Below are 26,752 nucleotides of genomic sequence, written 5' to 3'. Positions count from 1 at the left end.
GCTCACCTTCAGGCCCTCACTGCCAATGTTTCATACGGTCTGTTTAGCTGTAGGCCCTCACCTCCAATGTTTCATACAGTCTGTTCAGCTGTTGGCCCTCAGTACAATGTTTTATGGGGTTTGATCACCTTCAGGCCCTTACCAGCAATGTTTTATACGGTCTGGTCAGCTGTAGGCCCTCACTACAATGTTTTATGGTGTTCACTCACTTTCAGAAACCTCACGTCCAATGTTTTATACGGTCTGCTCAGCTGTAGGCCCTCACCTCTAATGTTTTATACGGTCTGTTCAGCTGTAGGTCCTCACTACAATGTGTTATGGGGTTTGCTCAGCTGTATGCCCTTACTACAATGTTTTATAGGGTTTGCTCACCTTCAGGCCCTCACTGCCAATGTTTTATACTGTCTGCTCAGCTGAAGGCCCTCACCTCCAATGTTTTTATACGGTCTGCTCAGCTGTAGGCCCTCACTGCAATGTTTTATGGGGTTTGCTCACCTTTAGGCCCTCACCCCCAATGTTTCATACGGTCTGCTCAGCTGTAGGCACTCACTGCAATGTTTTATGGGGTTTGTTCACCTGTAGGACCTCACCTACAATGTTTTATGGGGTTTGCTTACCTTCAGGCCCTCACCTCCAATGTTTCATATGGTCTGCTCAGCTGTAGGCACTCACTACAATGTTTTATGGGGTTCGCTTACATTCAGGAACATCACGTCCAATGTTTCATACAGTCTGCTCAGCTGTAGGCCATCCCCTCCAATGTTTTATGGGGTTCGCTCATCTGTAGGCCCTCACTACAATGTTTTAAGGGGTTTGCTCAACTTCACACCCTCACTGCAAATGTTTCATACAGTCTGCCCAGCTGTAGGCCCTCACCTCTAATGTTTCATACGGTCTGTTCAGCTGTAGGCCCTTACCTCCAATGTTTCATACGGTCTGCTCAGCCGTTTGGCACTCACTGCAAAGTTTTATGGGGTTTGCTCACCTTCAGGCCCTCACCTCCAATGTTTCATACGGTCTGCTCAGCTGTAGGCCCTCATCTCCTATGTTTCATACATCTGCTCGTTTGTAGGCCCTCATTAAAGTGTTTTATGGGGTTTGCTCACCTTCAGGCCCTCATCTCCAATGTTTCATTCGGTCTGCTCAGCTGTAGGCCCTCACTGCAATGTTTTATGTGGTTTGCTCAGCTGTAGGCCCTCACCTTCAATGTTTCATACGGTCTGCTCAGCTGTAGGCCCTCACCTCCAATGTTTCATATGGTCTGCTCAGCTGTAGGCCCTCACCTCCAATGTTTCATATGTCTGCTCATCTGTAGGCCCTCACTAAAATGTTTTATGGGGTTTGCTCACCTTCAAGCCCTTATCTCCAATGTTTCATACTGTCTGCTCAGCTGTAGGCCCTCACTGCGATGTTTTATGGGGCTCGCTCAGCTGTAGGCCCTCACTACAATGTTTAATGGGATTCTCTCACCTTTAGGAACCTCACATCCAATGTTTTATACGGTCTGCTCAGCTGTAGGCCCTCACCGCCATTGTTTTATATGGTCTGTTCAGCTGTAGGCCCTTACTACAATGTTTAATGGGATTCGATCACCTTTAGGAACCTCACATCCAATGTTTCATACAGTCTGCTCAGCTTTAGGCCATCACCTCCAATGTTTCATACGGTCTGTTCAGCTGAAGGTTCTCACTACAATGTTTTATGGGGTTTGCTCACCTTCAGACCCTCACTGCCAATGTTTCATACGGTCTGTTTAGCTGTAGGCCCTCACCTCCAATGTTTCATACAGTCTGTTCAGCTGTTGGCCCTCAGTACAATGTTTTATGGGGTTTGATCACCTTCAGGCCCTTACCTGCAATGTTTTATACGGTCTGGTCAGCTGTAGGCCCTCACTACAATTTTTTATGGTGTTCACTCACTTTCAGAAACCTCACGTCCAATGTTTTATACGGTCTGCTCAGCTGTAGGCCCTCACCTCTAATGTTTTATACGGTCTGTTCAGCTGTAGGGCCTCACTACAATGTGTTATGGGGTTTGCTCAGCTGTATGCCCTTACTACAATGTTTTATAGGGTTTGCTCACCTTCAGGCCCTCACTGCCAATGTTTTATACTGTCTGCTCAGCTGAAGGCCCTCACCTCCAATGTTTCATACGGTCTGCTCAGCTGTAGGCCCTCACTGCAATGTTTTATGGGGTTTGCTCACCTTTAGGCCCTCACCCCCAATGTTTCATACGGTCTGCTCAGCTGTAGGCACTCACCGCAATGTTTTATGGGGTTTGTTCACCTGTAGGACCTCACCTCCAATGTTTTATACTGTATGCTCAGCTGTAGGCCCTCACCTCCAACGTTTCATACAGTCTGCTCAGCTGTAGGCCCTAATTACATTGTTTTATGGGGTTTGCTTACCTTCAGGCCCTCACCTTCAATGTTTCATACGGTCTGCTCAGCTGTAGGCCCTCACCTCCAATGTTTCATATGGTCTGCTCATCTGTAGGCCCTCACCTCCAATGTTTCATATGTCTGCTCATCTGTAGGCCCTCACTAAAATGTTTTATGGGGTTTGCTTACCTTCAGGCCCTCACCTGCAATGTTTTATACGGTCTGGTCAGCTGTAGGCCCTCACTACAATGTTTTATGGTGTTCACTCACTTTCAGGAACCTCACGTACAATGTTTTATACGGTCTGCTCAGCTGTAGGCCCTCACCTCTAATGTTTTATACGGTCTGTTCAGCTGTAGGTCCTCACTACAATGTGTTATGGGGTTTGCTCAGCTGTATGCCCTTACTACAATGTTTTATAGGGTTTGCTCACCTTCAGGCCCTCACTGCCAATGTTTCATACTGCCTGCTCAGCTGAAGGCCCTCACCTCCAATGTTTCATACGGTCTGCTCAGCTGTAGGCCCTCACTGCAATGTTTTATGGGGTTTGCTCACCTTTAGGCCCTCACCTCCAATGTTTCATACGGTCTGCTCAGCTGTAGGCCCTCAATGCAATGTTTTATGGGTTTTGCTCACCTTTAGGCCCTCATCTCCAATGTTTCATACGGTCTGCTCAGCTGTAGGCCCTCACTGCAATGTTTTATGGGGTTCGTTCACCTGTATGCCCTCTCCACCAATATTTCATATGGTCTGCTCAGCTGTAAGACCTAACTACAATGTTTTATGGGGTTCGCTCACCTGTAGGCCCTCACTACAATGATTTATGGAGTTTGCTCACCTTCAGGCCCTCACTACAATGTTACATATGGTCTGCTAACCTGTAGGCACTCAGTTTAGTGTTTTATGGGGTTTTCTCAGCTGTAGGCCCTCACGACCAATGTTTTCATACAGTCTGCTCACCTGTAGGAACTTACTACAATGTTTTATGGGGTTTGCACATCTTCATGGAACCTCACGTCCAATGTTTTATACGATCTGCTCAGCTGTAGCCCCTCACTACAATGTTTTATGGAGTTTGCTTACCTTCAGGCACTCACCTCCAATGTTTTCTCCTTTCTGCTCAGTTGTAGGACCTCACTACAATGTTTTATGGGGTTTGCTCACCTTCAGGCCCTCAACTCCATTGTTTCATATGGTCTGCTCAGATGTAGGCCCTGACTGCAATGTTTTATGGGATTTGCTTACATTCAGGCCCTCACATCCAATGTTTCATACGGTCTGCTCAGCTTTAGGCCCTCACCTCCAATATTTTATACGGTCTGTTCAGCTGAAGGTTCCCACTACAATATTTTATGGGGTTTGCTCACCTTCAGGCCCTCACCTCCAATGTTTCATATTGTCTGCTAAGCTGTAGGCCCTTACTACAATGTTTTATGGGGTTCGCTCACTTTCAGGAACCTCACCTCCAATATTTCATACGGTCTGCTTAGCTGTAGACCCTCTCCTTCAATGTTTCATATGGTCTGCTTAGCTGTTACACCTCACTACAATGTTTTATGGGGTTTGCTCACCCTCAGGCCCTCACTACAATGTTTCATACGGTCTGCTCAGCTGTAGGCCCTCACCTCCAATGTTTTTTACGGTCTGTTTAGCTGTAGGTTCTCCCGTCCAATGTTTTATACGGTCTGCTAAGCTTTAGGCCCTCACCTCCAATGTTTCATACGATCTGCTCAGCTGTAGGCCCTCACTGCAATGTTAAACCGCCTCCGGACCGCCTAACGCAGGATCGCGGTCCGGAGGCGGCAGCTCTGCGCACAGTCACGCATATACGCGTCATCTCGCGAGACGCGAGATGACGCGCTTAGCCCGGCCGCGCATGAGCATCGCGGGCCGGCAAAAGTTAGAGGGGGTCTCGTCACTAGCCTGCCAGCCAATGATTGTTGCTGGCAGGCTGGCGATTTTTAAAATCTCAAATCAGAAGTCAGTTAACACATCATATTTGTAAATATGTTGTGTTAAATGGCTTCCCTGCTCCTCTGCTGGTCCTTTTGGTCGGTTTGTTCCAGCAGAGGAGCAGGCTTCACAGTGAGTAGCACCAAACACTACACTTAGCCCCAGATCACCCCCTATCTCCCCAATTAACCCCTTGTTCACCCCTTCTTGCCCCTGTCAATCACTAGTGAAAGTGAAAAAAGTGTTCAGTGTAAACTGTCACTATTTTTTTCACTGGTATTGACTGTTAGGTTTTAGGGATAGTTTAGGCCCCTTGGTTAGGTAGTTTAGCGATTGTTTAGCGCCCAGCCCACCGCACCGCAGTCACTTATTCGCTGATTAGCGTATCGCTAATCAGCTTTTGTACTTTTATAGTATCTGTAAGTGATCAAAACTGATCACAGTCAGATATATATCTCACCATTAGTTCCCCCTTTCACCGCCCAGTCTGGAGTTCGGGTTGAGACAGCTCAGATCGGTTCGGCCCTGGGATTCTTTAAGCTGTTCTTGACTGCGGAGCTCTTGGACTTAGTTTTGGCAGAAACAAACCGGTATGCCCCTCAATTTATATCCGCCAACCCGGGAAGCTTTTATGCCCAGCCTTTCTGGTGGAAACCCATCCAAGTTTCCGAATTAAAAAAATTTCTGGGCCTTCTCCTCAACATGGGTCTAACCAAAAAGCATGAATTGCGGTCATATTGGTCCACAAACCCAATTCATCACATACCCATGTTCTCTGCTGCCATGTCCAGGGCACGATTTGAGGCCATCCTGCGTTTCCTGCACTTTAGTGATAACACCACCTCCCGTCCCAGAGGCCACCCAGCTTTTGACCGGCTCAACAAAATTCGGCCCCTCATAGACCAATTCAACCAGAAATTTGCAGATTTGTATACCCCTGAGCAAAACATCTGCGTAGACGAGTCCCTAATACATTTTACCGGATGCCTTGGCTTCAAACAATACATCCCAAGCAAGCGCGCCCGGCATGGAGTCAAATTGTATAAGCTCTGTGAAAGAGCCACAGGCTATACGCACAAATTTTGTGTCTATGAGGGAAAAGATCAGACCCTGGAGCCGGTCGGTTGCCCTGACTACCTGGGGAGCAGTGGGAAGACAGTCTGGGACTTGGTGTCACCCTTATTTGGCAAGGGGTACCATCTTTATGTGGACAATTTCTACACAAGTGTGGCCCTCTTCAGGCATTTGTTTCTAGAATAGATTGGCTGCTGTGGCACCGCGCGAACTAGTCGCGTGGGCGTCCCCCAACGGCTCATTACCACCCGTCTTGCAAGGGGGGAGAGGGTTGCCTTGTGTAATGAAGAACTGCTTGCGGTGAAATGGAGAGACAAGCGTGAAGTTTACATGCTCTCCTCCATTCACGCAGACACGACAATCCAAATTGAGTGAGCAACCAGAGTCATTGAAAAGCCCCTCGGTGTCCACGACTATAAATTGCTCATGGGAGGGGTGGACTTCAATGGCCAGATGTTGTCTCCATATTTAGTTTCCCGACGCACCAGATGCTGGTATAAGAAGGTGTCTGTATATTTAATTCAATTGGCTCTGTATAATAGTTTTGTTCTCTACAGTAAGGCTGGGAGAACACGATCCTTCCTCAAATTTCAGGAAGAGATCCACATCCCATCCACCAGTGTAGTTAGCCGTCTACACGAGCGACATTTCCCCAGTGTTGTTCCTGGTACCTCAACCCAACCGTCACCCCATAAAAGATGTCGTGTCTGTAGCAGGAGTGGAATAAGGCGTGACACCCGCTATTTCTGTCCTGACTGCCCTGACCACCCTGCCCTATGCTTTGGAGAGTGTTTCCGGAAGTACCAATCACAGGTACACTTAGCATAGGGATTGCATCTCAGAGGAAAGGCACACAGGGCTATTAGGGCCCATTCACACACAGCTGCTGCAAACCTCTCCTTTCACCTGGGACAAAGTGCATAACGCACTTCGCCACATCTTTGGGCGATTAGCGCTTTGCACATTGTCCCATAGGGAAGGAGAGGTTTGTCCTATAAAGGTAAAAAAAAAAAAAAACAGTAAGCAAAAAAGTTAACGTTCAGTTTCAAAAGTTAAATAAAGTTTATATGTTCTGTTCTAAAGCTATTATAAAGTTAATAAAATTTATTGCGTTGCGGCCTGTTTTTATTTTTCTTATCTTTTTTTACCTTCTAGGTGGACCAACCGATCAACTAGCTGCAGCACTGATGTGCATTCTGACAGAGGCATTGCGCTGCTGTCAGATTACACACAAGTCGGTGTATGCGGCGCTGCAAGATGAGATTTCTCCTATGCAGTAAAAGATACGTTTGCCGAGGCATATGAGCTGAGGAGGTGGCGGTGTTCATATGCTTTGGCAAACACTTTGTATATATAAAAAAAAATAAAAAATCCCGGCAATGATTTATTCATCCACATCAATTGATGTGAATGAAGAAATCGTGTTTTTGGGTATGGATGTTGGGCGGAGCTCCTATGTCCTGGCAGACGCCTTTCCCCTCCTTTTTATATATTTTTTTGTGGCAGAGATTTTTTCATCCACATTGATCGATGTGAATAAAGAAATCTGTGCCCAGAGGCTGAACGGAAAAAAAAACCTCATTACCCGTATGCTCAATATAAGGAGAATAGCAGAAACTCCTAATGCTGGCCATACATGTAATGATTGCGGAGACCCTCAAATGCCAGGGCAGTACAAACACCCCACAAATAACACCATTTTGGAAAGAAGACACCCCAAGGTATTCGCTGAGGGGCATATTGAGTCCATGAAAGATTGAAATTTTGGTCTCAAATTAGCGGAAAGGGAGATTTTGTGAGAAAAAACTAAAAAATAATCAATTTCCGCTAACTTGTGCCCAAATTTTTTTTTTCTATGAACTCGGCATGCCCCTCATTGAATACCTTGGGGTGTCTTTTTTCCATGGGGTCACATGTGGGGTATTTATACTGCCCTGGCTTTTTAGGGGCCCTAAAGCGTGAGAAGAAGTCTGGGATCCAAATGTCTAAAAATGCCCTCCTAAAAGGAATTTGGGCCCCTTTGCACCCCTAGGCTGCAAAAAAGTGTCACACATGTGGTATCGCCGTGCTCAGGAGAAGTTGGGGAATGTGTTTTGGGGTGTCATTTTACATATACCCATGCTGGGTGAGATAAATATCTTGGTCAAATGCCAACTTTGTATAAAAAAATGGGAAAAGTTTACTTTTGCTGAGATATTTATCTCACCCAGCATGGGTATATGTAAAATGACACCCCAAAACACATTCCCCAACTTCTCCTGAGTACGGCGATACCACATGTGTGACGCTTTTTTGCAGCCTAGGTGGGCAAAGGGGCCCACATTCCAAAGAGCACCTTTTAGATTTCACAGGCCATTTTTTACAGATTTTGATTTCAAACTACTTCTCACGCATCTGGGCCCCTAAAATGCCAGGGCAGTATAACTACCCCACAAGTGACCCCATTTTGGAAAGAAAACAAAATCTGTAAAAAATGACCTGTGAAAATGGGTTCATTTGTGGGGTTTTTCTACTGTCTGGGCATTGTAGAACCTCAGGAAACATGACAGGTGCTCAGAAAGTCAGAGCTGCTTCAAAAAGTGGAAATTCACATTTTTGTACCATAGTTTGTAAACGCTATAACTTTTACCCAAACCATTTTTTCTTTTTTACCCAAACATTTTTATTTTATCAAAGACATGTAGAACAATAAAGTTAGCGAAAAATTTATATATGGATGTTGTTTTTTTTGCTAAATTTTACAACTGAAAGTGAAAAATTTCACTTTTTGCAAAAAAAATCGTTAAATTTTGATTAATAACAAAAAAAGTTAAAATGTCAGCAGCAATGAAATACCACCAAATGAAAACTCTATTAGTGAGAAGAAAAGGAGGTAAAATTCATTTGGGTGGTAAGTTGTGTGACCGAGCAATAAACGGTGAAAGTAGTGTAGTGCAGAAGTGTAAAAAGTGGCCTGGTCATTAAGGGTGTTTCAGCTAGTGGGGTTGAAGTGGTTAAGGGGTTTGCTCACCTGTAGTACCTCACCTCCAATGTTTCATACGGTCTGCTAAGCTGTAGGCCTTCACCTCCAATGTTTAATTCGGTCTGCTCAGCTGTAGGCCTTATAACATTGTTTTATGGGGTTTGCTTACTTTCAGGCCCTAACCTCCAACGTTTCATACGGTCTGCTCAGCTGTAGGCCTCATTGCATTGTTTTATGGGGTTTTCTTACCTTCAGGCACTCACCTCCATTGTTTCATATTGTCTGCTCAGCTTTAGGTCCTCCCTAAAATGTTTTATGTGGTTCGATCACCTGTAGGGTAAATACTAATCCCGTAGGACAGAGGGATAAAACTTAGCATTTATTATTGGTACAATCTAAAAATAATAGACACCAGAGGAGGAGCCTCTACACCAAACAAAAATAACAAGACAGCCCGGCGGGCAATAATGTACATATATAAACAGTGTGACCAGAATGATGTAAATAACAGGAACGTTCTCACCCGATTGTGGATCAGGATGTCTCATGAAGAGGACTGGAGGTGGAAACGGTCCTTTGGTACTTGTTGTTCACACTGGAAGGATAGGTAAATATGCCCCTTCAAATTAGGTGGGTGACGGGGTGGTTGACCCTAGGCAACCCTGAAAGGGGGGGCAGGGGCTAGTATGCCCTACCTATCTATACGGGGAACTTGCCCCGCAAGGAGCGTCCCCGTCCGGATACCTGGCCCTGTGGGGACAGATTCCCTAGTAGTCCCTAAAAAATGCCCTCACCTCCAATATTTCATACGGTCTGCTTAGCTGTAGGCCCTCACCTACAATGTTTCATACGGTCTGCTCAGCTGTAAGACCTCACTACAATGTTTTATGGGGTTCGCTCACCTGTAGGCACTCACTACAATGTTTTATGGGGTTCGCTCACCCTCAGGCCCTCACTACAATGTTTCATACGGTCTGCTCAGCTGTAGGCCCTCACCTCCAATGTTTTTTACGGTCTGTTCAGCTGTAGGTTCTCACTACAATGTTTTATGGGGTTTGCTCTCCTTCAGGGCCTCACCTCCAATGTTTCATACGGTCTGCTCAGCTTTAGGCCCTCACTACAATGTTTTATGGGGTTCGCTCACCTGTAGGCCCTCACTACAATGTTTTATGGTGTTCGCTCACTTTCAGGAACCTCACGTCCAATGTTTTATACGGTCTGCTTAGCTGAAGGCCCTCACTACAATGTTTTATGGGGTTTGCTCAGCTTTATGCCCTCACTACAATGTTTTATAGGGTTTGCTCACCTTCAGGCCCTCACTGCCAATGTTTCATACTGTCTGCTTAGCTGTAGGCCCTCACCTCCAATGTTTTATACGGTCTGTTCAGCTGTAGACCCTCACTAAAATGTTTTATGGGGTTTGCTCAGCTTTATGCCCTCACTACAATGTTTTATAGGGTTTGCTCACCTTCAGGCCCTCACTGCCAATGTTTCATACTGTCTGCTCAGCTGAAGGCCCTCACCTCCAATGTTTCATACGGTCTGCTCAGCTGTAGGCCCTCAGTGCAATGTTTTTGGGGTTCGCCCACCTGTAGGACCTCACCTCCAATGTTTCATACGGTCTGCTCAGCTGTAGGCCCTCACCTCCAATGTTTCATACGGTCTGCTCAGCTGTAGGCCCTCAGCTCCAATGTTTCATACGGTCTGCTCAGCTGTAGGCCTCATTACAATGTTTTATGCGGTTTGCTTACCTTCAGGCCCTCACCTCCAATGTTTCATACCGTCTGCTCAGCTGAAGGCCCTCACCTCCAATGTTTCATATGGTCTGCTCAGCTGTAGGCCCTCACCTCCAATGTTTCATACGGTCTACTCAGCTGTAGGCCCTCACTGCAATGTTTTAAGGGGTTTGCTTCCCTGTAGGACCTCACCTCCAATGTTTCATACGGTCTGCTAAGTTGTAGGCCTTCACCTCCAATGTTTAATTCGGTCTACCCAGCTGTAGGCCTTATTACATTGTTTTAAGGGGTTTGCTTACTTTCATGCCCTAACCTCCAATGTTTCATACGGTCTGCTCAGCTGTAGGTCTCATTACATTGTTTTATGGGGTTTTATTACCTTCAGGCACTCACCTCCAATCTTTCATACGGTCTGCTCAGCTGTAGGTTCTCCCTACAATGTTTTATGTGGTTCGATCACCTGTAGGCCCTCACTTCCAATATTTCATACGGTCTGCTTAGCTGTAGGCTCTCACCTACAATTTTTCATATGGTCTACTCAGCTGTAAGACCTCACTACAATGTTTTATGGGGTTGGCTCACCTGTAGGCACTCACTACAATGTTTTATGGGGTTCGCTCACCCTCAGGCCCTCACTACAATGTTTTATACGGTCTGCTAAGCTGTAGGCCCTCACTGCAATGTTTAAGGGGTTTGCTCACCTTTAGTACCTCACCTCCAATGTTTCATACGGTCTGCTAAGCTGTTGGCCTTCACCTCCAATGTTTAATTCGGTCTGCTCAGCTGTAGGCCTAATTACATTGTTTTATGGGGTTTGCTTACTTTCAGGCCCTAACCTCCAACGTTTCATACGGTCTGCTCAGCTGTAGGCCTCATTACATTGTTTTATGGGGTTTTCTTACCTTCAGGCACTCACCTCCAAAGTTTCATATGGTCTGCTCAGCTGTAGGTCCTCCCTACAATGATTTATGTGGTTCGATCACCTGTAGGCCCTCACTTCCAATATTTCATACGGTCTGCTTAGCTCTAGGCCCTCACCTACAATGTTTCATACGGTCTGCTCAGCTGTAAGACCTCACTACAATGTTTTATGGGGTTTGCTCTCCTGTAGGCACTCACTACAATGTTTTATGGGGTTTGCTTACCTTCAGGGCCTCACCTCCAATGTTTTATACGGTCTGCTCAGCTTTAGGCCCTCACTACAATGTTTTATGGGGTTCGCTCACCTTTGGCCCTCACTACAATGTTTTATGGTGTTCGCTCACTTTCAGTAACCTCACGTCCAATGTTTTATACGGTCTGCTCAGCTGTAGGCCCTCACCTCCAATGTTTTATACGGTCTGTTTAGCTGTAGACCCTCACTACAATGTTTTATGGGGTTTGCTCAGCTTTATGCCCTCACTACAATGTTTTATAGGGTTTGCTCACCTTCAGGCCCTCACTGCCAATGTTTCATACTGTCTGCTCAGCTGAAGGCCCTCACCTCCAATGTTTCATACGGTCTGCTCAGCTGTAGGCCCTAACTGCAATGTTTTATGGGGTTCGCCCACCTGTAGGACCTCACCTCCAATGTTTCATACGGTCTCCTCAGCTGTAGGCCCTCACCTCCAATGTTTCATACTGTCTGCTCAGCTGTAGGCCTCATTACATTGTTTTTTGGGGTTTGCTTACCTTCAGGCCCTCACTATATCACATGGTCTTTATTGACACAGTATCTTGCTACTCAGAGAAGATAAAAGAAAGGGAAGATGGGAGAGCTAACTAGTTAGAACACATGTCCCAAAATAAGCCACAACATTTCTGCCTATACTACATCAAATACACTATGGGATCATTTAATGACAGATACTCTTATTTAGTGTTGAGCGCGAATATTTGAATAGCGAGTTTTAATCTCGAATATCGGCACTTCGAGAATTCGCGACTATTTAGAATATAGTGCTATATATTTCTAATGACGAATATTTCTCTTTTTTTTTCCATCTGAACACAATTCCTCTCTGCTTCTTGCTTGTGGGCCAATGAGTCATTGGCCCACAACCAAGTTAAGCAGGGAGGAATCATGACTTTAGATGGAACAAAATGACAAATATTCAAAAAAAAAGAATATATAGCACTATATTGAATTTGTCATTTCTTTCCATCTGAAATCATGATTCCTCCCTGCTTAAGTTGCTCGTGGGCCAATGACTCAATGGCCCAAAAGCAAGAAGCAGGGAGGAATCATGTGTTCAGATGGAAAAAATGACAAATATTCTAAAAATGAATATATATCACTATATTCTATAGTGCTATATATTTGTTTTTGACCCACACCTGTATTGAGTGTGCAATATTCGCATATTATGCGATCATTACCTTGCAGATTTTTGCGTAAAAAAAAAAGAATGTTGAATATAACGAATATACAAATTCATGAATATATGACGAATATTTTACAAAATATTCGCAAAATATCACGAATTTGAATATGACCCCTGCTGCTCATTACTACTCTTAATATTGGCAAACCTATAAAAAACATACTTTATGAATGTTCTAGAACAGCAGCATTAAAACAGGCATGAAGTTTAAAAATACTTCTGTAAAAAATATTTTTTTTAAAAATGGCATTTTTAATAAGTCTCTTCAAGTAAATTGTTTTATATGCTTATGACTCCAACTTGATTATTTGATTAGTGTTTGGCATTTTAGTTCACATTTTTGGTATGCACTGAGCATATTTCCAATTCAGCAACTACTTGTAATATCATGACCTTTGTAATGTTCTTTGATTTGATTGTCGAATGATTGCACTTTTAAAGTTGAATTTATGATAATACCAATCAGAAAAAGAGATGGAATGCTAAGGAGTGTTGAGTGCCACATTTTTTACTGAATATTTTTCACTCATTAGGCTTAAAAATATGACAAGAGCATCATTAACATAAGACTTATCAGGTGTTCAATAGAAATAAGTATGACAGAGGTGTTGCAATCAAGAAAGCTGATCGATAGAACTTATATATAACTAAATGACGCAAAAAGCCAAAAAGTGTTACAGCGCAAAAATGACCTCAAACAGAAGTGTTCATTATCCTTTTAAAGAAGACATATGTAGGGTGCATTCACACAGGGAGTGTGCGTCAGATAACGTTATAATAACAGTTTTGTATTAAAACTGGATATGAAGACCTTTCTTATTTGCTGAAGTTCCCCAGAATTTAAGCATAGCATGTACTTTGATGTCAGTAATTGCCATAGAAGATAAGCAATTATATAAATAATCATTCCACAGAAACCATGACTGGTATTTCATGATGTCTATACTGTAGTCCATATTAGCCTTGATTGTCCATCCCAAGATCACTAGAGTTGCATTCCCAACTTGCTTGAGGAAAATAAAATTTGGCAAGACACTCCAGAATGGTGCAGAAATTGTTAACCCATGTAACAGCAGCAGCAGCTAAGAACATACATACATGCATACATACATACATAAATAAATACATACATATTCTACATACTCCCTAATACTAGAATAACAAACCTTTGGTTAACAACAAGCATGATGGCACTAAATTACTGCATAAAAAAAAAAAAAAAAAAAAAAAATAAAAAAATCAGCTTATGAGGAGTATTCAAGCTACATCTGCCTTGACTGCCAACTGTTCTTCTGTATGTTGTCACTTTATGTGACTATGTGGTACAGTCATATTTTGTATTTCTTTCTGAAGTTACAAATGGGTTTCTGTGGCATTGGACTCTAGAGCAGTGGAAAAGTCTTCTCTGAAGTTGATGCAGTATGTTTCACTGTCTGGCAGCCAAGTGTGCTTGGCTGATGCCTGGGGATTGTTACCTACCGTATCAGAATACTTAGTGCCTGCTGTAAAATTTGGTGTTGGAGAGATAATGGTATGGCACTGTCTTTGAGAATTCTTGGCTAGACCCCTTATTTTCAGTGGATAACATAAATGCTACAGATTACAGTACAAAGATATTTTAGAAAAATGCATCCTTCTAACCTGGTGGTAGCATTTTGGGAAATGTCCTTTCCTCTTTCAGCTTAAAGGGATATTCCCATCACGCTGTTTTATACTTACCTGCTCCCAGCACGCTTCCTGGTTTCGGCAGGGGGCGGGCTCCATCTTGATTAAAGTCTTCTCCTGGCCGGGCCGCACGCTGGACTGAACGCGCACACAGTCGCGCATGCGCCCTGGTGACTTCTTCCTGTCAAGTATACTATACTGTAGACAAAATTGTCAAGGCTGGAGGTGACCAAGCTTTGACTACAAAGGAGATAGCCCATCAATTCCATGAATATTATAAGGCCCTCTATAATATCCCTCAAATTAGCGGAGATATAGACTCCATATCACCACCTCCATCAATTCAACAATTCCTAGGTCAAATCCCCCTACCTAGACTTAATGACTCCCAAAGAAGTAAACTTAGCTCTCCGTTTACTTCGGAAGAACTTCTGCTCACTATAAAACAGCTTCCCAAGAATAAAGCCCCTGGCCCAGATGGCTTCCCTGCTCTTTACTATCGCACCTTTGGTGAGATATTAGCCCCCCATCTGCTAAAAATGTGTAATCTGTCCCTAAAAGGCCAACCTTTGACCCCAGAAATGTCCACAGCACATATTACTATTATTCCCAAAGAAGGGAAAGATCCCTCCGCTTGCGCGAACTACCGCCCTATATCTCTCCTGAATTTGGACCTAAAATTATTAGCAAAAATGTTAGCCAACCGACTATCTCCTCTACTTCCCTTTCTGGTACACAGAGACCAGACTGGCTTTGTTACTGGAAGAGAAGGTAAAGATAACTCAGCTAGATTGCTAAACGCTCTGTTTTACGCTAAGAAACACTCTACCCCCCTAGTCTTTCTCAGCACCGATGCTGAGAAAGCATTTGACCGGGTCAAATGGGATTATATGACTCTCACTTTGGGAAAATTTGGCTTACCCCCAGAGTTCGTTGCCGCAATCCACTCAATGTACACTAGGGCCTCAGCAGCAGTGATAGTTAACAGCTCCCTCTCCCTTCCTTTCCCCATTCAGAATGGAACGAGACAAGGATGTCCCCTTTCCCCCTTCTTATTTGTTTTAGTCATGGAGCCCCTCTTACAACTTATCCGCCAGGAAAAGATGATAGAAGGTATTAGGTTAGGGGGTCAGGACCATAAAGTTGCCGCATTTTCGGATGACCTTATGATTACTACAACAAACCCGGAGATATCTTTACCCATCATCTATAAGATACTGGAAACCTTCAGTCCAATCTCAAACTTTAAGATTAACTTAAAGAAATCCAATGTCTTAGCCGTTGGCATAAAACCTTCAGTTAAATTAAACCTTGCTAGAACCTCCCCCTTCAACTGGGACACACCTTTTCTCACCTACATTGGCATCAAAATTTCTGATGATTTGGACAAACTATTCTCCCTTAACTATGCTCCTCTCCTTAAATCAATACAGGACCAATTAGCCACGTTACACTCTCCCTTTTTATCCTGGTTTGGCCGTAAGAATATGGTAATGTCCCTGGTCCTCCCCAGACTTAACTACTTACAACAGGTCCTCCCTGTCCCTATCTCGACAAAATATTATGATGCCCTCTCCAAGGCAATTAGAGCGTTTATTTGGAACAAAAAGAAACCTAGGATTTCGTTACCAGCTCTCCAGAGACATAGATCAGAGGGTGGAATAGGCCTCCCTAACCCGCTTATATATAATAGGGCTATTCTCCTGACGAGAGTCCTGGATTGGTTCAGGCAACCTCCTCACAAATCTTGGGTGGGCATGGAAGTTTCCCAATCCGGTTACTCATTTAGATGCCTTTTAGTAGACACCTCTAGCTTCCCTTTTAAAAATATAATTGCTAGCCCCTCTACTAAAGCGACTTTAGAAGCATGGAAATGGTTTCAGGCCTCCAATATGGGTATTCCCACCCCCTCGCCGATGGTTCAGATAAGAGACGTACTTGACCTTGCCTCCAAGGAATTGAAGCAACATATTCCAACGGCTCTTCGCCTTTCAACTACACCCATCATATCTCTTTATACAGAATCTGGGATTTTATTGGAGGGAGATGCTTTTTGTACGGCCTTGAATGTCCCTTATGCCAACCCCCTCATTATTTCTTTTTTAAAGAATCATATTACTAGACTCATTCCATATCATTCTCTACTAAGACCTATTACATGGTTTGAACATATGATTCAGATCCAATCCCCCCCTACCAAGCCTATATCGCAAATATATAAAAGGCTTAACTCACCTATCATGCCACCAAAACCAGCCTTCATAAGTCTCTGGGAAAGGGACCTTGAATGTAGTTTCTCCTCGAGGGAATTAACTCGCATATACATGACTCCCCACTCCTCATCCCGGTGCGTAAGAATTCAAGAGAACGGCTACAAAGTATTAACCAGGTGGTATAAGACCCCGGACATAACTTGCAGATATAAAGAAGGAAACTCGGACACCTGCTGGCGATGTGGCCAAGCAAAAGGCACCTTCTATCATATTTGGTGGTTATGCCCGAATATCTATAACTGGTGGGGTACAATTTTCAAAAAATGTAATTTGATTTGTGGCTCAAAAGTTCCACTGTCCCCCCTAATTGCCCTCTTAGGTAACCCTGGCGGTGAGAAACCGATCAAAATTCCCTTCCTCTTTAACAAGCTAATCATGGCTGCGCGTCTGTTGGTTCCGCAGCTGTGGTTGTCCCCAGACACCCCATCGGAGACCTCATGGGTTAACAAAGTAGATGCTATATACCATTTTGAGGAGATAGCGTCATGGGAAAACAGATCTCATTCTAGATTCAAAACCAATTGGGCGCAATGGGAAAGATATAGAAAGTTTAAATTTTTGATTATTTGCCTTCTTGTCAGTAAAACATTACTTGTATCGTCCTTTTATAACTTCAACATGCCTACCTGTCAGTAACTGCATACATGCTTGCAATGTATGTGATATCTACCTATATTTTGTATTTTGTAATTGTTATGTTTGACCTCGGTCATTATTTGTCTTTGGCCATGCTTATGGCTATGTATCACATTTTATTTCATCAATTAAAAAAAATAAATAAATAAATATAAGTGTACAAATAAGCATATTTAGTCACAGGGGTTGTCCAGTTGGGCTTTTTTTCCCCTCAAACCCTTTTTTCTTTGGTTAATAAGTGTAAAAATAAGCGTATTTTAGTGACTCATCAATAGTGATGAGTGGTATATGCAATTTTCATTTTCGCGATATTTCGTAAATCTATCGCATAATATTCTCAATAAATTTGCAAAAAAAAAAGTATACTATACTGGCCAGGAAGAAATCACCATAGCGTATACGCGGCCTCTGCGTGCGCTTTCAGGACTGCGTGCAGCAGGCCGGGAGAAAAGAAGAAGTTGTCTGGGGAGACGGAAGTATATGTTAATTTTCTTCTAAGGGGTGGGAATTTGTTAATTAAATACATTTAGAAAAAATGATCACTGTTAAATCATTAACAGATTTAACAGTGATCATTAAGATGATAATACCCCTTTAACCACTTCAACCCCGCTAGCTGAAACCCCCTTAATGACCAGGCCACTTTTTACACTTCTGCACTACACTACTTTCACCGTTTATTGCTCGGTCATGCAACTTACCACCCAAATGAATTTTACCTCCTTTTCTTCTCACTAATAGAGCTTTCATTTGGTGGTATTTCATTGCTGCTGACATTTTTACTTTCTTTGTTATTAATCAAAATTTAACGATTTTTTTGAAAAAAAATGTCATTTTCCACTTTCAGCTGTAAAATTTTGCAAAAAAAACGACATCCATATATACATTTTTCGCTAACTTTATTGTTCTACATGTCTTTGATAAAAAAAAAATGTTTGGGCAAAAAAAAAAATAATGGTTTGGGTAAAAGTTATAGCGTTTACAAACTATGGTACAAAAATGTGAATTTCCGCTTTTTGAAGCAGCTCTGACTTTCTGAGCACCTGTCATGTTTCCTGAGGTTCTACAATGCCCAGACAGTAGAAAACCCCCACAAATGACCCCATTTCGGAAAGTAGACACCCTAAGGTATTCTCTGATGGGCATAGTGAGTTCATAAAACACATTCCCCAACTTCTCCTGAGTACTGCGATACCACATGTGTGACACTTTTTTGCAGCCAAGGTGGGCAAAGGGGCACATATTCCAAAGTGCACCTTTCGGATTTCGCAGGCCATTTTTTACACATTTTGATTGCAAAGTACTTCTCACACATTTGGGCCCCTAAATTGCCAGGGCAGTATAACTACGCCACAAGTGACCCCATTTTGGAAAGAAGACACGCCAAGGTATTCCGTGAGGGGCATGTCGAGTTCCTAGAATTTTTTATTTTTTGTCACAAGTTAGCGGAAAATGATGATTTTTTTTTTCCTTACAAAGTCTCATATTCCACTAACTTGCGACAAAAAATAAAAAATTCTAGGAACTCGCCATGCCCCTCACGGAATACCTTGGGGTGTCTTCTTTCCAAAATGGGGTCACTTGTGGCGTAGTTATACTGCCCTGGCAATTTAGGGGCCCATATGTGTGAGAAGTACTTTGCAATCAAAATGTGTAAAATATGGCCTGCGAAATCCGAAAGGTGCTCTTTGGAATGTGTGCCCCTTTGCCCACCTAGGCTGCAATAAAGTGTCACACATCTGGTATCGCCGTACTCAGGAGAAGTTGGGGAATGTGTTTTGGGGTGTCATTTTACATATACCCATGCTGGGTGAGAGAAATATCTTGGCAAAAGACAACTTTTCCCATTTATTTATACAAAGTTGGCATTTGACCAAGATATTTATCTCACCCAGCATGGGTATATGTAAAATGACACCCCAAAACACATTCCCCAACTTCTCCTGAGTACGGCGATACCACATGTGTGACACTTTTTTGCAGCCTAGATGCGCAAAGGTGTCCAAATTCCTTTTAGGAGGGCATTTTTAGACATTTGGATCCCAGACTTCTTCTCACGCTTTAGGGCCCCTAAAAAGCCAGGGCAGTATAAATACCCCACATGTGACCCCACTTTGGAAAGAAGACACCCCAAGGTATTCAATGAGGGGCCTGGCGAGTTCATAGAAATTTTTTATTTTTTTTGCATAAGTTAGCGGAAATAGATTTATTTATTTATTTTTTCTCACAAAGTCTCACTTTCCGCTAACTTGGGACAAAAATTTAAATCTTTCATGGACTCAATATGCCCCTCAACGAATACCTTGGGGTGTCTTCTTTCCAAAATGGGGTCAGTTGTGGGGTGTTTGCACTGCCCTGGCATTTGAGGGTCTCCGCAATCATTACATGTATGGCCAGCATTAGGAGTTTCTGCTATTCTCCTTATATTGAGCATACAGGTAATGAGATTTTTTTTTTCCGTTCAGCCTCTGGGCTGAAAGAAAAAAATGAACGGCACAGATTTCTTCATTCGCATCGATCAATGTGGATGAAAAAATCTCTGCCAAAAAAAAAAGGAGGGGAAAGGCGTCTGCCAGGGCATAGGAGCTCCGCCCAACATCCATACCCACTTAGCTCGTATGCCCTGGCAAACCAGATTTCTCCATTCACATCAATCGATGTGGATGAATAAATCATTGCCGGGATTTATTTTATTTTTTTATATACAAAGTGTTTGCCAAAGCATAGGAACACCGCCTCCTCCTCCTCCTTTTTTTCGTACGCCTTGGCAAACGTATCTTTTACTGCAGAAGAGAAATCTCGTCTTGCAGCGCCGCATACACCGACTTGCGTGTAATCTGACAGCAGCACAATGCTTCTGTCAGAATGCACATCAGTGCTGCAGCTAGTCGATCGGTTGGTCCACCTGGAAGGTAAAAAAAAATGAAAAAAAATGAAAAAAAAATGAAAAAACCAGGCCGCAACGCAATAATTTTATTAACTTTTTGAACAGAACATTAACCTTTTTTGCTTACTGGTGTTTTTTTTTTTTTTACCTTTATAGAACAAACCTCTCCTTCCCCATGGGTCAATGTGCAAAGTGCAAAGCGCAAATCGCCCAAAGATGTGGCGAAGTGCGTTATGCACTTTGTCCCAGGTGAAAGGAGACGTTTGCAGCAGCTGTGAGTGAATGGGCCCTAATAGCCCTGTGTGCCTGTCCTGGTGAGATGTGATCCTTATGCTAGGTGTACCTGTGTGTGGTACTTCCGGAAACACTCCCCTAAGCATAGGGCAGGGTGGACAGGACAGTCAGGACAGAAATAGCAGGTGTCACGCCTTATTCCACTCCTGCTACAGACACAACATCTTTTTCGGGGTGACGGTTGGGTCGAGGTACCGGCAACGACATTGGGGAAATGTCGCTCGTGTAGACGGCTAACTACACTGGTGGATGGGGCCACGGAACTTCCTGGGTACAGGAGTTTCTCGATGATCTCTTCCTAAAATTTGAGGAAGGATCGTGTTCTCCCAGCCTTACTGTAGAGAACAAAACTATTATACAGAGCCAATTGAATCAAATATACAGACACCTTCTTATACCAGCGTCTGGTGCGTCGGGAAACTAAATACGGAGACAACATCTGGTCATTGAAGTCCACCCCTCCCATGTGAAGGTTATAGTCGTGGACTGAGAGGGGCTTTTCAATGACACGGGTTGCTCGCTCAATTTGTATTGTCGTGTCTGCGTGAATGGAGGAGAGCATGTAAACGTCACGCTTGTCTCTCCATTTCACCGCGTTACGGGTGGTAACGAGCCGTTGGGGGAAGCCCGCGCGACTAGTTCACGCGGTGCTACAGGCGCCAATCTGTTCTAGAAACAAATGCTTAAAGAGGGTCACACTTGTGTAGAAATTGTCCACATAAAGATGGTACCCCTTGCCGAATAAGGGTGACACCAAGTCCCAGACTGTCTTCCCACTGCTCCCCAGGTAGTCAGGGCAACCGACCGGCTCCAGGGTCTGATCTTTTCCCTCATAGACACGAAATTTGTGGGTATAGCCTGTGGCCCTTTCACAGAGCTTATACAATTTGACCCCATACCGGACGCGCTTGCTTGGGATGTATTGTTTGAAGCCAAGGCGCCCGGTAAAATGTATTAGGGACTCGTCTACGCAGATGTTTTGCTCTGGGGTATATAAATTTGCAAATTTCTGGTTGAAATAGTCTATGAGGGGCCAAATTTTGTGGAGCCGGTCAAAAGCTGGGTGGCCTCTGGGACGGGAGGTGCTTTTGTCACTAAAGTGCAGGAAACGCAGTATGGCTTCAAAACGTGCCCTGGACATAGCAGCAGAGAACATGGGCATGTGATGAATTGGGTTCGTGGACCAATATGACCGCAATTCATGCTTTTTAGTTAGACCCATGTTGAGGAGAAGGCCCAGAAAAGTTTTAATTTCGGAGACCTGGACTGGTCTCCACCGGAAAGGCTGGGCATAAAAGCTTCCCGGGTTGGCGGTTATGAATGGTGTGGCATACCGATTTGTTTCGGCCACGACTAAGTCCAAGAGCTCCGCAGTCAAGAACAGCTCAAAAAATCCCAGGGCCGAACCGATCTGAGCTGTCTCAACCTGAACTCCAGACTGGGCGTTGAAAGGGGGAACTACAGGTGCGGCTGAAGTTGGGGACTGCCAATCAGGGTTTGCCAGCACCTCAGGGATTCTAGGGGGTCTACAGGCCCGTCTTTGCGGTGGCTGCGACGGGGTAACTACTGCTCGTGCCACCATACCAGCTTCAACTGCCCTTCTGGTGCTCGCCACTTCACCATGTTCTACGGCAGTGCTGGTACTAGGTCCAGGGAGGGCTGCGCTGCTGGTGTATGCCTCACCACGTAATCCGACAGCGCCAGCCCCACTCTGCTGCCCTTGAAGCGGATCCTGCGCAACCTGTGGTCTAGCGACACGGGGCCGGGTACGCCTGGTGCTATCAGGGACCTCAGCCTCCTCGTCCGAACTTTGAGTCAGAGTGCCACTGCTTTCTACAGGTTCATATTCTGACCCGCTAGATTCGTCAGATGAGGGTTCCCATTCCTCATCCGACTGGGTCAGAAGCCTGTAGGCCTCTTCAGAAGAATACCCCCTGTTTGACATTTGGGCAACTAAATTTAGGGGTATTCCCTGAGACTACCCAAGAAAAAAAACAAATGGGAGGCTAGCGAAGTACCGGAGGCCGCTGCGGTTGATAAAAAAATATCAAAACAGTTTTTTTTATCGCCGCAGCGCGTGTAAAGTGAATGTGCAGTGATCAAAAAAATAATTTTTTTTGTCACTGCGGTGGGGCGGGCGTGGGTGAACACAGCGTTTTGGGTGGAGGGCGAACTAAAGTGACACTAATACTATTATAGATCTGACTGTGATCAGTTTTGATCCCTTCCAGATACTATAAAAGTACAAATGCTGATTAGCGATACGTTAATCAGCAAATAAGGGACTGCGGTGCGGTGGGCTGGGCGCTAACTGATCCCTAAACTACCTAACCAAGTTTACACTGATCACTTTTTTCCTTTCACTAGTGATTGACAGGGGCGATCAAAGGGGTGATCAAAGGGTTAATTGGGGTGCAGGGGGTGATCTGGTGGTAGTGTGTGGTGTTTGGTGTACTCACTGTGAAGCCTGCTCCTCTGCTGGATCCAACCGACGAAAAGGACCAGCAGAGGAGCAGGGCAGCCATATAACAGATCATATTTACTAATATGATCTGCTATATGGCTTCTGATTGGATTTTTTAAAAATCATCAGCTTGCCAGCCGCGATCATTTCCTGACAAGCTGATGACGCAACCCCCCTTGACGAAATGCCGGCCCGCACTGCGCATGCGCGGGCTGCCTAAGCGCGTCATCTCGCGTCTCGCGAGATGACGCGCCAATGCGTGATTATGCGCAGCGCTGCCGCCTCCGGACCGCAGATCTGTGTTAGGCGGTCCGGAGGCGGTTAACTGTGCTCCTGAACACAGCCATGGTTCATAAAAACAAGTGGGGATAAAGGACTATGCACATTTTTCTGCAAGAAACACTCAAGGATTCTTAATTGTTGACCATACAGTAGGCTTGATTATACACTGTGCAGTATCTTCTAATAAAGACCACACTTATGGTATACCATATAATGCCCAAATAATACATTGATAAATTGTATAAATAACAATGTCTTAAGGTGCCCAATAGGGATAAGCGAACCCGAACTGTAAAGTTCTGGTTCATACCAAACATCGGGGGTTCAGGCACCCAAAACCAAATATGGACTTTGTCACAGAAGTCTGTGTTCGGATGCTGAATAAAGTTTGTTGAAAGGCTACATCACAGCCAATAAGTTTTTTTAGCTATGGGCACTTCGAAGCAATCACAATCATGCCTAATATTGGCATGGCTGTGATTGGCTGGTGAAGCACTTGAGCCAGCCTGTATAAATGCCAAATCACGAGTGGCACTGCCATTCTGCTCTAACTAGTGTAGTGACAGGACGCAGCTCAAGTCTACAAAAACGCTTTATATTTACAGTGTGCAATAAGGCTCTGGGTACAGTCTGCAATAAGGCTCTGGGTGCAGTCTGCAATAAGGCTCTGGGTGCAGTCTGCAATAAGGCTCTGGGTGCAGTCTGCAATAAGGCTCTGGGTGCAGTCTGCAATAAGGCTCTGGGTGCAGTCTGCAATAAGGCTCTGGGTGCAGTCTGCAATAAGGCTCTGGGTGCAGTCTGCAATAAGGCTCTGGGTGCAGTCTGCAATAAGGCTCTGGGTGCAGTCTGCAATAAGGCTCGGGGTGCAGTCTGCAATAAGGCTCTGGGTGCAGTCTGCAATAAGGCTCTGGGTGCAGTCTGCAATAAGGCTCTGGGTGCAGTCTGCAATAAGGCTCTGGGTGCAGTCTGCAATAAGGCTCTGGGTGCAGTCTGCAATAAGGCTCTGGGTGCAGTCTGCAATAAGGCTCTGGGTGCAGTCTGCAATAAGGCTCTGGGTGCAGTCTGCAATAAGGCTCTGGGTGCAGTCTGCAATAAGGCTCGGGGTGCAGTCTGCAATAAGGCTCGGGGTGCAGTCTAAACTAAAAACTAAGGCTCTGTACCCATAACACAGAAATACTATAATTAATCTGGCTGTTAATTTGGTGTCTGACCTATAGCCATTTTTGGGGTGAAATACACCTATTTTGCATCTATGACACAGAAATACAATAGTTAATCTGTTTATTCTGAGTGTGACCTATAGCCATTTTTTGGGGTGCAATGCACCTCCTTTGAATCTGATACTGAACTACAATAGTTAATCAGTCTGTTAATTCTTTGGGTGACATAAACCCATCTGCAATAAGGCTCTGGGTGCAGTCTAAACTAAGGCTCTGTACCCATAACACAGAAAAACTATAATTAATCTGGCTGTTAATTTGGTGTCTGACCTATAGCCATTTGTGGGGTGAGATACACCTCCTTTACATCCGTGACACGGAAATACATTAGTTAATCAGTCTGTTAATTCTGTGGGTGACATAAACCTATTTTTGGGGTGAGATACACCTCGTTTGCATCCGTGACACAGAAATACAATAGTTAATCAGTCTGTTAATTCTGTGGGTGACATAAACCCATTTTTTGGGGTGAGATCCACCTCCTTTGCATCCGTGACACAGAAAAACAATAGTTAATCAGTCTGTTAATTATGTGGGTGATATAAACCATTTTTTTTGTGGTGAGATACACCTCCTTTGTATCCGTGACACAGAAAAACAATAGCTAATCTGTCTGTTAATTCTGTGTGTGACCTATAGTCATTTTTGTGGTGAGATACGCCTCTATTGCATCCGTGACACAGAAATGCAATAGTTAATCTATCTGTTAATTCTTTAGTGGACATAAACTCATTTTTATTCTGGGACATACACCTCCTTTGCATCCGTGACATGGAAATACAATAGTTAATCTATCTGTTTATTCTGTAGGCGACATAAACCCATTTTTTGGGGGTGAGATACAGCTCATCTGCATCCATGACACAGAAATACAATTGTTTGTCTGTCTGTCAATTTTCTGGGTGACCTCAAAGAATGGGGAGAGCATCAAATAAGGGACGTGGCCGTGGTCTTGGTGCTGCTGGTGTTGGTGGTGGAGGAGATCCTGCTGCAGGGAGAGAATGTGGTCGATCTGCGCCGGATATGAAACCGGCATTTTTTTCACTGCCGCGATCCGATTGGTTAGTCTGCACAGACTAACCAATCGGATCGATTGTCGGCAAGGGGCCACGCTGATCGCATTACTGCACTGTATGCTGTCTGTGACAGCAGCAGGGCTCGGGCAGAAGCTTTAATCCAAGCGCTTTGCAGCGCTTGGATTAAAGAGCTGGTTTGACGTTTATAGACGTAATAGCTGCACGGGGCATGTGCAGCTATCACGTATATATACAGATTGCGGTCGGGAAGGGGTTAAAATCTGCTGTTATATTGTGGTTTTAAAAAAAACACCCATTTTGTGCTAGATACTACATTTGCGGCCTTTGATGCATTTCCAACAGTCCAATAAAACCAGTCAATGCTGCTGTTACATTGTTGGTTGACAAATAAACATATTTTTTTTACCGTAAAGTAATTGTATAAAATTTGCCTGTCGCACTGTTGTGTGACCTCAATTTTTTTTCCTCTTTATGACACTGGCACTGTCTTACTGTCAATGAACTTAATTGACTATTGGCGGTTACATTGTCACCTCACATAAACCATCTGTTAGTTTGGTGGGTAAACGCAAAGAATGAGGAGAGTTTAAAATAAGGGACGTGGCCTTGGTCGCGGTACTGCTCGTGTTGGTGGAGCTCCTGTTGCAGGGAGAGGACGTGGTCGATCTGTGCCAGCTGCACGCACAAGTCAAACACCTTCCTCAGGTGCGAGTAGGCAACAGAACCTTCAGCGTTATTTAGTAGCGCCGAATGCGGCTCTACGAATGGTGAGGCCAGAACAAGTACAGGCGATAATAGATTGGGTGGCTGACAGTGCCTCCAGTTCCTTCACATTGTCTCCCACCCAGTCCCTTGCTGAAAGATGGCCATCAGTCTTTCACCTCACCCCCTTGCAAATCAGCCAAGCAGTCTGAGCCCCAAGTCATGCAGCAGTCTTTTCTGCTTTTTGCTGACTCTGCTAGCAAGGCTTCCCAGTGGAAGAAATTGAGTGCACCGATCCCCAACCACTTATGTTTCAGGATGAGTACATGGGAGGACCACCGCAGCACGTCTTGGATGATGACGAAACACAAGTGCCAACTGCTGTGGCTTTCTGCAGTGTGCAGACTGACAAGGTGGAGGAGAAGATGGAGGAGGAGGAACCGTGTTCACAGTAGGGTGGCACCCAAACCAGCTCATGGCCATCACTGGTGCGTGGCTGGGGGGATACAGAGAACACAGACGATACACCTCCCACAGAGGACAGCTTTTCGTTGCCTCTGGGCAGCCTGGCACACATGAGCGATTACATGCTGCAGTGTCTCCGCAACGACCTCCAAGTTGGCTACATTGTGCTGATTACTGGGTGGCCACGCTGCTGAATCCCTGTTACAAGGACAACTTACCGTCCTTAATTTGTCACTGGAGCGTGATCATAAGATGCGCGAGTACAAGCGCACGCTGGTAGACGCGCTGCTGATGGCATTCCCACCTGACATCGAGGGCACAGTGGAAGCACAAGGAAAAGGCAGAGGAGGAGGAAGAGG

This window comes from Bufo gargarizans, chromosome 2, assembly GCF_014858855.1.
Source record: "Bufo gargarizans isolate SCDJY-AF-19 chromosome 2, ASM1485885v1, whole genome shotgun sequence".
In the NCBI taxonomy this organism is placed as follows: Eukaryota; Metazoa; Chordata; class Amphibia; order Anura; family Bufonidae; genus Bufo; species Bufo gargarizans.
Note: the sequence above shows the minus strand (reverse complement) of the source record.